This window comes from Gavialis gangeticus, unplaced genomic scaffold (assembly GCF_001723915.1).
Source record: "Gavialis gangeticus isolate Ggan-Ray unplaced genomic scaffold, GavGan_comp1, whole genome shotgun sequence".
Classification (NCBI taxonomy): domain Eukaryota; kingdom Metazoa; phylum Chordata; order Crocodylia; family Gavialidae; genus Gavialis; species Gavialis gangeticus.
Genome location: NW_017729022.1, coordinates 109,772,111 through 109,783,539, shown reverse-complemented (window position 1 = coordinate 109,783,539; position 11,429 = coordinate 109,772,111).

Genomic DNA, 11,429 nt, shown 5'->3' with positions numbered 1-11,429 from the left:
CTATACAGGTTATCTATAAATACAACCTTAAAATAAAATATGACTTGATTTCCTTTGCATAAAATTCCCCCAAGATCAGTATTCCTTAGTGAATTATTAAAGGAAGATCCTGCTCTGCTGAAATTGGTAGGAGCATTGTCATTCCCATCAACAAGAGTAGGGTTAGGTTGGAAAAAACTAAGCAAGTGGTATTTACTATGATGCCTTTCCCCTTGTTAAAATCATTTGATTGCTGCTTCTGAAAGAAACAGATGAAAACTGCTTTCCCTGCAATTACTATCAAGCAAGCTTGATAATACCAAAAAAACACAACAACTCCATGACAATTTGAACATGCTGAACACCTAAAACCAGCACACCATTTATGGCTCAAACTCAGTCATTTGGCAGCCAACCAGGCAAGTATACCTGTCAAAATGACAGCATTAGATGTGAAGATTTCTGGCCTATGCTGTACTTCCAGTGTATATTACCACAGTATCCCTGTCTACATTTTTTTAAAGTCCACAAGTAGAATCCTGACTTCACTGAAAGGAGATCAGTCACTGACTTTAAGGAGGAGAGGATGTCACCAGATGAAGCTCAGGACAAGCTGAGGTGTTTATGGCAATTACTTTTGTCTTATTATTTTAATTAAGACATGGCTTTCAAAAATTGAGGAACAGTTGATGATAAAGCCTAATGCAAAATAAAATATCAGCCCAGATATATAGGAAAATACATTTATAACATTATATAATTATATGTAACAATATATATAGTCATATAATTATATTTTTACACCTATAATAGAGTCTACTGATTCAGCACAATAAGTGCTGGAGTTTATTGCTGCATGCTAATAGCACATGTAGACGCACCCTTTGACTTTCTCACTCCTGCAGCTGAACTGCTCCTTTCTTTCCCATTTCCAATTATTCCTGTTTCTTTGCCAACCTAAAATGTCTAGCGACCATCACCAAACATGGCCCCAAACAGTTCACCCATAATCCTTCTGTCACTCCCTCTCTCAGCCTGTCACATATGATTAATGTGGCCAAGTTCTACATGAGGGGCCACATTAATCACCACACCAGGATGTCCTAACCTCATCTGCAGATACATTTTTGGAGCATCCCAGCAGTCATGACAAAAACACCTGTTTCCAGTCACGAGTGGGGGAGTAATTAGCAGATAGATCCTTTTTGGATGTTATCTGGAATATACACACATACTGAGCAGTGCTGAGCTGTGATGGCTTGAAATACTGTTGACTCTAGTGGGACCCAGCCCAATGAACTGTATGGTAAATCACAAGCCTTTTGATTTTGGACTTTGTTTGAAAAACACTGGTCACATGGTCACTCCATGTGTTTGGGGTCAAATGACAATACATCAGCAGAGGTGGCCATCATGCTGGAAGGAGACAAAATGAGACTCTGTCCTACAGCATACAGAGAGTATTGCAGGCAGGCTACTCAAAGCCAACTTTGAAAGAGAGGCAGGGAAATTTAATCTCCTAAATGTTTATGAACTGGCTAATAAGGAAGAGAGGAGGTGTCCTGCAAAGCTTGACTATGGCAATGCCCAGTACCCAGCCAGTGGTGATTGCAGAAGACTTCAACGGCATCATCAGTGAGGGAGACAGAATAAGCAGAAGCCACAAGCTGGGTCTAGACAGATCTTCCAGGCTACTGAAACAACTTGTCTGTGACCACAGCCTGGTGGATGTGGACAAAGGAACCCAAGGACCTGGTGGAAACTTCACCCAGGTAGACCCCAAGGGGCAGATGAGATTGCGCAGAGACTTCATAGCAAAAGCCAAAACCATGCCTATTTGCTTCTTGGACCACTGCCTCCTGACAGTAAAGGCAGAGGTGGGGGGACAGTAGGCCAGCAGGGGTGGATCCAGAGAAGGACCATGAATGCCTAAACCACAAGTTGGAGAGCCTTCACAAGCAGGCAGCTTCAGGTTGGGATGTGAGGGAGGCCATGTGGGAGGTGAAGACCTAAACTGGGGCTTGGTACAGGGAACAGGCCTGGAAGAAGAACTTCTAGGCCCAGGCCCCCAGGATGGAGAAGGCAGAGGAGTGGTCTGCTTTCTTTAGCAGGTTAAAGAAAGCCAAGGAGGCTATGACCACCTTGTTAGATGGAGTAGAAGTGCGGCACCAGTCAAATGAAGGGATGCTGGAGATGGCAGCGACTTTCTACCAGGAGCTTTACATAGCATATCCAGTGGTTCAGGAGGCCATACAGGGCTCCCTGCAGGAGCTCACCAAGGTCCTCAGGGGGACAAGGGACAGAAGCTGATGAAGGAGTGGACACCAGAAGAGGCCACCAAAACTCTCCATGGCTTCAAGAATGGTAAGAGTCTTGGGGCACAAGGCCTACCAAAGGAGTTCTACATCACCTTCTGGGCCCAGGTAGAACCAGAACTGCTGAAGGTATTTAGGGAACAAATATAGGAGGGCCACTTGGGGGCTGGAATGGATCAGGGCCTCATAACCCTTCTTTACAAGAAGGGGGTGATGGAGGAGTTGAAGAACTAGTAAACTATAATTCTCCTGAATTTGGACTATAAACTGATGGCCAAAGTCTTGGCTGAGTACTTTAAGTCTGTTATAAGTGCAGTGATCCATGATGCCCAGACATGCGCAGAACCAGGGAGGCCAGTCCATGGAGACCTGCTGCAGCTGTGAGATGCAGTCATACCAATGGGAGGGAGGGCTGAATGTCACCATGCTGAACCTCAACCTGGAGAAGACCTATAACTCAGTATGCCTGAGGTACCTCTTTGAAATGGTGAAGAAGAGGGGGGTCCCCCCAACCTTCATTGTCTAGATAAAGACACTATGCACTGAAGTGAGCAGCATGGTTCTGGTGAACAGCTTCCTGACCACCCCAACTGCAATGGAGTTGGGCATCCAGAGGGCTGCCCGTTTTCACCGATCCTGTTCCTCTGCATGATGGAACTGCTAGTCCAGCAGCTCAGAAGAGACCCAGGAGTCCATAAATTAGAGGCTTCCAAGGAAAGAGGGGGCAGAGATGAAAGTCCCGGCCCACACAGACAACCTCAACATCCTGCGTAAGAACAAGTGCTTGGTGGAAAGGGTGCTAAAACACACCCAACTGTATGGAGCAGCAGCAAGAGCCAAGCTCAATGTGGTCAAGAGCAACTGCCTGGCACTGGATGAACTCAAGGACCTGTCAACCCTGGAGGTCTCTGTCCCCCATGAGGGGGTAAGAATCCTCAGGGTGGGGTTCCAACCAGAGCTGACTGGACAGAAAGCATGGGGAAGACAAAGGCTAAGGTCAAGCAGAGACTGGGACTGTAGAACATACACCTTCTGACAACTGAGGAGTGCCTGGTGCTCATGAGTACACTGCACTGGTCTTCTATACACCACACTGGTCTTCCCCACCTCAGAGCAAACCGTCCAAAGGGATGTCTTCTTCTGGGACTCCAGATGGGAGAAAGTAGCAAAGACCACACTGTACAAGAAGAAAAAGACTGGGGGCCAAGGAATGTCAGATTTCCTGCTGTTTCTTTGGACTAAATATACAAGCCAGATCTACAAATTGGCAACCAGGGCAGACACCACAACAACCTGCTTTGTGAAATACTATGCAGAGAACCTGCTGCAATGCTGGCAGGTGTACTCACCACTCAACATGCACCCGTGGACCTGGGAACCAAACTACAATAAAACCCCAGTGACACTGACAAACCACCACAAAATGCAGGGGGTGATAAGGGCAAGAGACAGACTGTCACCCATGGATATACAACCTGGCAACAGCTGTCAAGCTGTGTGGGAACAAATCTTCCATAAAGATCTGCAGAAGGATCACAGAGACTTGAACTGGCAGGTAGCACAACAGGCACCCCCTGTGTGAGCCCAAAGACACAGAGAGGGGCAAAGAGGTTCACCAAACTGTCCCAGGCAAACCTATTGGTGGAAGGAGGAAACAACTGACCACCTCTTCTGGAGCTGCCCATACACCAGGGAGGTCTCAGAAACAGTAAGTGAACTTCTCCAGATGGCAATGGGATCAAGACCCTTCCAGAGAGGTAGGCCACTTGACCAAACAGAAAGCAACCCCAACAGCCAATGCATCTCCTGCTTCAGGAACTTCCTGTGGAAGACCAGAAACCTGCTCATATACAGACACAGGAACCTCCCAGTCAAGGACTGTGTCAAAATGGCAGTGAGTGAGCTACAGCTGTATTACAAGAAGATGGGGAAAAGACAGCAGAAGACTGATGGAAGAAGAAATTGTGGCACAGACTGTTCAGGGGCAGGACCTCCAGAGAAAATGACAACAAAGATGAAGAAGAAACTGACGATGATGATAGGGAAGAAGATGATGATGAAGAAGATGATGAGGAAGATGGGGCCAGGGGGACAACAGAGCACTGAAGAGACTGGGGAAAGAAACAGAGGGGTTGCAAGGGGGGGAGAAGTGGGAGAGGGAGAGCAGGGAATGCGTAAGTGGTTTGCATGATTGTAACAGTTAAAAAAGATGGCAATGGGCACACAGGCTCACTGGTGCATGGATTCATTCATGGTTGCATTTATTGTAACAGGTATGATGATGGTAAGCTGTAAATGTGTGGATTGTCAAGTGAACCATGAGACAGGATAGCACCTGTTTAGGTGTATGTATATAAATTTATATATTTGCAAAAAAAATAGTTTGTTCTATATACAAATTGATGCCAAAAAGTGTTTCTTAAAAGTATGTATATGGAGTACCTGTAATCAAATTTGCTGCACTTTCAAGACAAGGTAGCATGCATAATTTCTGGATGAACTAAGTCTATGGGTATTATGTGCAAATTACTACAACTATGTTTAATTTCAAAGTCATTGTTTTCACAGTTGCTCCTCACTTTCATGCATTCAGGAAGAGCAGGGTCTGACAATAAAGGGCAGGAGAAGGGGTTGAAGGGGAATAAAATTGAAGGGAAGTAGAGGATAAGAGGGCTATCTGAACCCCCAGATTTATTTTCCATGTTGTAGCCATGAGGGGGAGACAAGTTCAAGGCAAATCTCCAGTTATACCTGGAAAATTACAGCAAATTTATTGAGTAAATAGAATAGATAACATGCTGGACCTAGTTCTGAAGTGTCTGGGCCAAACTCATTCCAAGTGCAGACCAGAGTGAAACTAGCTGTAAGTTTGGCCATCTGATTTCACTGCAATTAGTGCTGGGCAGAGGGTTTGCTGGGAACTGTCTGGGATGTGGGGCAACTATGGGTAAGCCTCCTGCCAAGTGGGGTGGAAAGAGGAGGCATGGGGTTTGCTGGCAGCTGCCTTGCTTGGCATGGACTTAGCTGCTCTGGGGAGGAGGTGGGGGCTGAAAATCCAGCCCTGGCTTGTTCCCTAAAGCAGCCAGCTCCACCCAGCATGGAGCTGGCTGCTCTAGGGGACATGCAAGGGCTGAATTCTTAGTCCCCGCTCACTCCCCAGAGCAGCCAGCTGGATTCCCCACTGCACAGAGCTGACTGCTCTAGGGGCAAGCAAGAGCTGGAATCCCAGACCCCACTTGCTCCCCAGAGCAACCAGCTCAGTGCGGGGAGCAGGGACAGAGGCAAAGAGCTCCCCAGTCCTGGCTCTGATCAGCTTCCAGCTCCTGGGGGGAGCTGGGGAGCCGAGCAGCACCAGAATCAGGGACAGAGAGCTCCCTTTCCTCAGCGGCCCCCTGCTAGCTGGGCTGACTAGGAGCAAATTTGCTCACGGCCAGTATCTACATGTGTTTTACTGCACGGTGTCTACCGCAGTTAGTTTACTACCTGTATTTAAAGGTAGTAGCTAAGTGCTCAGTGGACTGATTTATTGTGCAGTAAATGTGAGCACATGTAGACAGTGATGCTTTACTGTGTCATAGACTAATCTACTGCACAGTAAAGCATCTTGTATAGACACACTCACTGAAATCAGAATTTGGCATAGAGAAGCTAAAATGGGCTTATCCAAAGCTACACCTCAGATCAATGGCAGCAATTAGAATAGCACTCAGGACTGCATGGTCTCACTCCCCTGCTCTAATCCTTAAGCCAAGAGGGAACTGTGTCAAAATCAAAGGCCTATCCTGAGCCTAAATCACACAAGAGAGGGATATGTCTAGTATCATATCCAGCAACCTTTGGCTCCTCACCTTGAAGGGCCAGGAACTCATTGGCAGCTGGGTTGAACATGGGTGGCCTTCAAGACTGAAGGTCTATACCAAGGCTCAAACTCATGCCTTAATCACTGAGCAGAGTGGTAGGAGACATATTCTGGCCCCAGTGAATTCCATCGAAAAGCTTCATGAAGGGCCAAGTCATTGTCCCATTCTTACTGCACAACAAAGTAGCTTTCCTACTGTCCGGCTCTACAGATACCTCCACTATATCTGTTGGCTGACAAGCCAGTTACATACCATTAAGAACATCTTCATGATAATGGTCCAAAATGTAGGAGACATGACATACTGTATGAAATGCTAACTACAAATAGAAATATATCTAGTCATATGTAATTTATTTCCTTATGGTGCCTCACTGAAAATAAACCCAAGTGCTTTAGGCATGTCATGGCGTTTTGTATCCTGTCAGGTACCTTTTGGGAGACCTGATGTCTGCTTTTATCACTGAACTCATTGACAGAAATAAAGGAGTTTATCAGTCGGGAATGTGACAGGTGCCAAGGAAAAGAACATGAGATTTATTTCAGACCCTACAGTAATGAATGCCTAATTCAAAACAGATCCACTCTTAGCAAGAAAGGCTTTGCATTGCCAAGACAGTTACAAAATAATCAGCAGCAAATGTGGCTCTGGGAACAGACTGTGAAATAGTTGATGTGAAAGAGCATAGGTCATTCAGGACAAATTTTTTTAAGTATATGATTATGTCCTGTATAGGGTAAATGATCTCAGAATAATAAGAACAGTTTCAGCCTCGTTGAAAATACTGAATAAGGCTCATGGCCTCAGCAATCTTCCAGCATGAATATAATTCAAATAATGTCACTGAGATTTTATAAAATAATGGATTGTGTTATGACTAATATTAATATTTGTAACTATGCAGGTCTCCTAATCACAGCCTGCAGACAAAGTATGTGCTTCAGAGCATAAAACTGTCACCAGAGCTGGCCAGGAAAGAAGTCTCTACCCCCAAAATATAAAACAATCTAGTTACCTAATTAAAAGGCAAACATGATGCCTTCTTCCAAAGTGCTGTTCCTTATTTATTCATTTACTAATCATTTCTTAAGCACTTGGAGAAGAAGGTGGTTAGGAACAGACAGCATGGGCAACCAAGGGCAACTCATGCCTGACTAACATGACTGCCTTCTATGACAGGGTGACTGGTTCTGTGGATGTGGGAAGACTAGGTGACAGATGTACCTTGACTTTAGCAAGGCTTTTAATAGTCTCCCACAACATTGTCACAAACAAGCTGAGGAAGTACGGGTTGGATGAATGGACTGCAAGGTGGACAGAGAACTGGCTGGATCATTGGGCTCAGAGCATGATAATCAGTGGCTCATTTTCTAGTTGGCAGTTGGTATCAAGTGGAGTGCCCCAGGGTTCAGTGCTGGGGCTGATTTTGTTCAATATCTTCATCAACGATCTGGAAGATGGGATGGAGTGCACCCTCAACAAGTCTGCAGTTGACACCAAGATGTGGGGAGTAATAGATACACTGGGGGGTAGGGCTAGGATTCAGAGAGACCTTGACAGATTGGAGGATTCAACCACAAGAAATCTCATGAGGTTCAACAAAGACAAATGCAAAGTCCTGCATGTTGGATGGAATATCCTATGCTGGGGACTGACTGACAGGCTGGGGACTGACTGGCTAAGCAGTAGCACTACAGAAAAGGACCTGGGGGTTACAGTGGACAATAAGCTGAATATGAGACAACAGTTTGTCCTTGTTGCAAAGAAGGCTAACAGCATACTGGGCTGCATTAGTACGGTTGTTGCCAGCAGATCAAGAGGAGTGATTCTTCCCTTCTATTCAGCACTGGTGAGGCTGTATCTGGACTACTGTGTCCAGTTTTGGGCCCCCCACTATAGAAAGGATGTGGACAAGTTGGAGAGAGTCCATCAGGGAACAATGAAAATGGTTAGAGGGCTGGGGCACATGACTTCTGAGGAGAGGTTGAGGGACCTGGACTTATTTAGTCTGGGAAAGAGAAGACTGAGAGGGGATTTAATAGCAACTTTCAACTACCTGAAGGGTGGTAATAGAAAGGATGGAGCTAGACTGTTATCAGTGTTAGCAGATGACAGAACAAAGAGCAACAGTCTCAAGTTGCAGCAAGGGAAGTTTAAGTTAGATATTAGGAAGAATTTTCTCACTAGGAGGGTAGTAAAACACTGGAATGGGGTACCCAGAGAGGTTGTGGAATTTCTATTCTTGGAGGTTTTTAAGACCCAGACAGACAAAGCCTTGGCTGGGATTATGTAGTTAGGGATTGTCCTGCTTTGAGCAGGGTGTTGAACTAGATGACCTCCTGAGGTCCCTTCCAGCCCTAATTTTCTGTGATTCAGTGATTCTATGATTAGTCAAGACCAAAGATTGCACTCCTGAACTGATGGATCATCAGTGTGATGCAGTCCAACAGTTCCCAGGCTCTTATGGAAAAGTCTAATACAACAAACACCTGGTAACAAAAGTCCTTCCCCTGCTTCCTCCCTCAGCCTCCACTTTGGAAGATAAGCTTGAAATGAAGGTGCAGCATGATTTTATCTCTGCACAAATGCAGGAAAACTTTGTGATAGAGATGCAGGGGGAAACAGCAAACAGAGGTAATAGGTCCCTGAAAGTGCAAAAGGTTATGAAATGAAACTGGCAAGTGGTCAACCTGCAATCAATATCCCGTTTTGTAAACTGTGCAAAGACAGATGGGGGCTGTTTTTAAGAATCCCTCACAGTTTGTGCCTGCAATTTTGCAGAATCTTAAGAACATGCCAGTACTGATAGAGGTAGAAAATAATTGTGGGACTCACCCAAAAGCACTCACAACTGCAAAACTGTGGCTACCTTTATGTGCACTCAAACAATGGCATATTGAATTGAGGTCTCCTTCAAAATCAGACCCCAGTGTCACACAGGTTCCCACACAAGCATTCTCCATCTGCACCACACACACACACACACACACACACACACACACTCACACAGAGTTGGACCGGCTGCAACAGAATAATTAACAGCAAAATTTGATACAACCTGAACTGTATGTAACAAACTGCAGCTAAGGCACCAGGCACTATTCGCTTCTACTCATGGCTGAATCCTGCTCATTTGATTGGAGTTGTTAGACTAGGGCTGTCCAGGCACTGTCCCTCACCATGGCTACTGCTGCTGCAAGGATCTCCAAGTCCTATTCCCTCTTCCAGCTTCTGCTGCCTGCACTCGCATCTGGGTGGGGTGGCCATGGGGGTCTGAAAGAGACCACTACAGCCGGTACACCAGGGAAGGCTGCTCAGAAGTTGGACAGCCTTGTATTAAAGCATGGCCAAATTTAACTTTTGGCTCAGTCTCCCTTCTTTCCTGTGAAGGGGTGGTAGTTACTAGTACATCATTGAAGTCAATGGAACTGGATACCTTTAACTCTTTGCCTCAGGTAAACTCCTCTCTGGATAAACAGTATGGATAACAGCTAGTGTTTAGTGCAGTATCTAATCAGTTTGTGAGCCTTCTATGGCATTCACTGTGTTTTGTGCTGTAGAAGCTGCCTGAACCAAGCAGTATATGTACAGGTAGGCCTGGCACACTTACGAACATTTCATGCCTCAAATCATTGTGGTTATAATACCTGCATGGTATTTGTGCATGACTTCTGCAAAAACACCACCACCACCAGGTACCTTGAAGGATGGCACCCAATGCATGGCTGTAAAGCTGTTCTGGAATTAGCAGACAAAATTAACATATCATCATGAATTTGTTACCAGTAGAAGCACCAGGAGGGCCTGGCAGAGTCATAGAGTACATGAATCTGCACTGTACAGCTTGCACACATAGACATGCTAATGAAAAGCAAACTGAGTTTGTAAGGCTCTTGAAGCTCTTGCCATGGTTGTCTCTTGGGAAAAAGAGACTGCTAATTAGGACACACCATGCTACACTGGGTGGGAACTCAGTATTGTTGTTATACCCCAGAGATGTCATTAACTTAACAATAATATTTCCATTCAATTTAAGCAATTAAAAGTCGCCTTTTGAGGAATACCACAGAGTAGAAAAATGGAGCAATTTTTTTATGCAGGCCAATAGAATAAAATAATATAAATTAAATAGTCTCATTAAACTCAGTAAAACCCTACTTTAAATGTGATTCCCAATATTACTGTTATACTATTCTGTAAGCCACATTCTAATGTACAGTAACAGAAGAGATACAATAGTATTATGCCCATCATATAAAATATATTAATTCTTCTTTTTCTGTGAAAATTGTTCTCAGAATGCATTCCTCCCCTCCCCCCATGTAGTGTAAACAATCAAGGCATATTTGTATTTCCTTATTTAAAAATAGAAAGAATGCAAACATTAAGGATTTTATTCTCCCCTGTCCACCCTGCATTACCACAGCTAGTCATCAGCTGAATTACTGGTCCAAACTATCAGGGTATGGCGTTCATGTAGTTATGGCACCTGCTCCAAAATTATGAGTTTCAGTCTCTATCTCAGGGATCAACAACCCCCCACACAAATGCCAGGGCACAACATATGAGGTCATTTTGCTCAACATGCCACAGCTAGCCCAGGCTCTGGTCAGCTGCCACCAGCCACGGAACCCAGGTTGCTCACGGGAGGCAGTGAGGAGGCTGCAAGCCCTGCTGCAAGCAGCCCAAGCTCCATGGCAGACAGCACCTGCCCAGAGCCTGGGCCAGCTTTGGCAGGCAGCCAGGAGGCTGCAAATGGTATACCAGGGTCTGGAGCCCAGGCCTGGCTCTGTGGCAGTGATGGCTGTACATGCACCTCAGGGTGCACAGCAGGGAAGGGACCAGGGTTGCACTGTCTCAAGCCCCTTCCCTTCTACACACCACAAGGCACGTGTACAGCAGCCACTACCATGGAGCCCAGGATGCTCACAGAAGGGGGCAGGCAGGCTGCAAACAGCTGCACCAGGGTCTGGAGCCCAGCCTGGCTCCATGGTCACTGGCAGCTGCACACACACCTTGGGACACACAGCAAGGAAGAAGCTGGGTGCAGTGCAGCCCTGGCCCATTTTCTGCCATGCTCCCCAAGGTGCACATGCAATCACTGCTGGCAACAAGCTAAGCCAGGGCTCCAGACCCCAGTGTAGCTGCTTGCAGACTTGTGGCTGCGTACTGTGAGAAGCCATGGTGGATGGACAGAAGCCTGCCCAGAGCACAGGCTGCTTGCAGCAGGCAACCACAAGGCTGCAAGTGGGTGCACCGGGGTCCATAGCCCCAG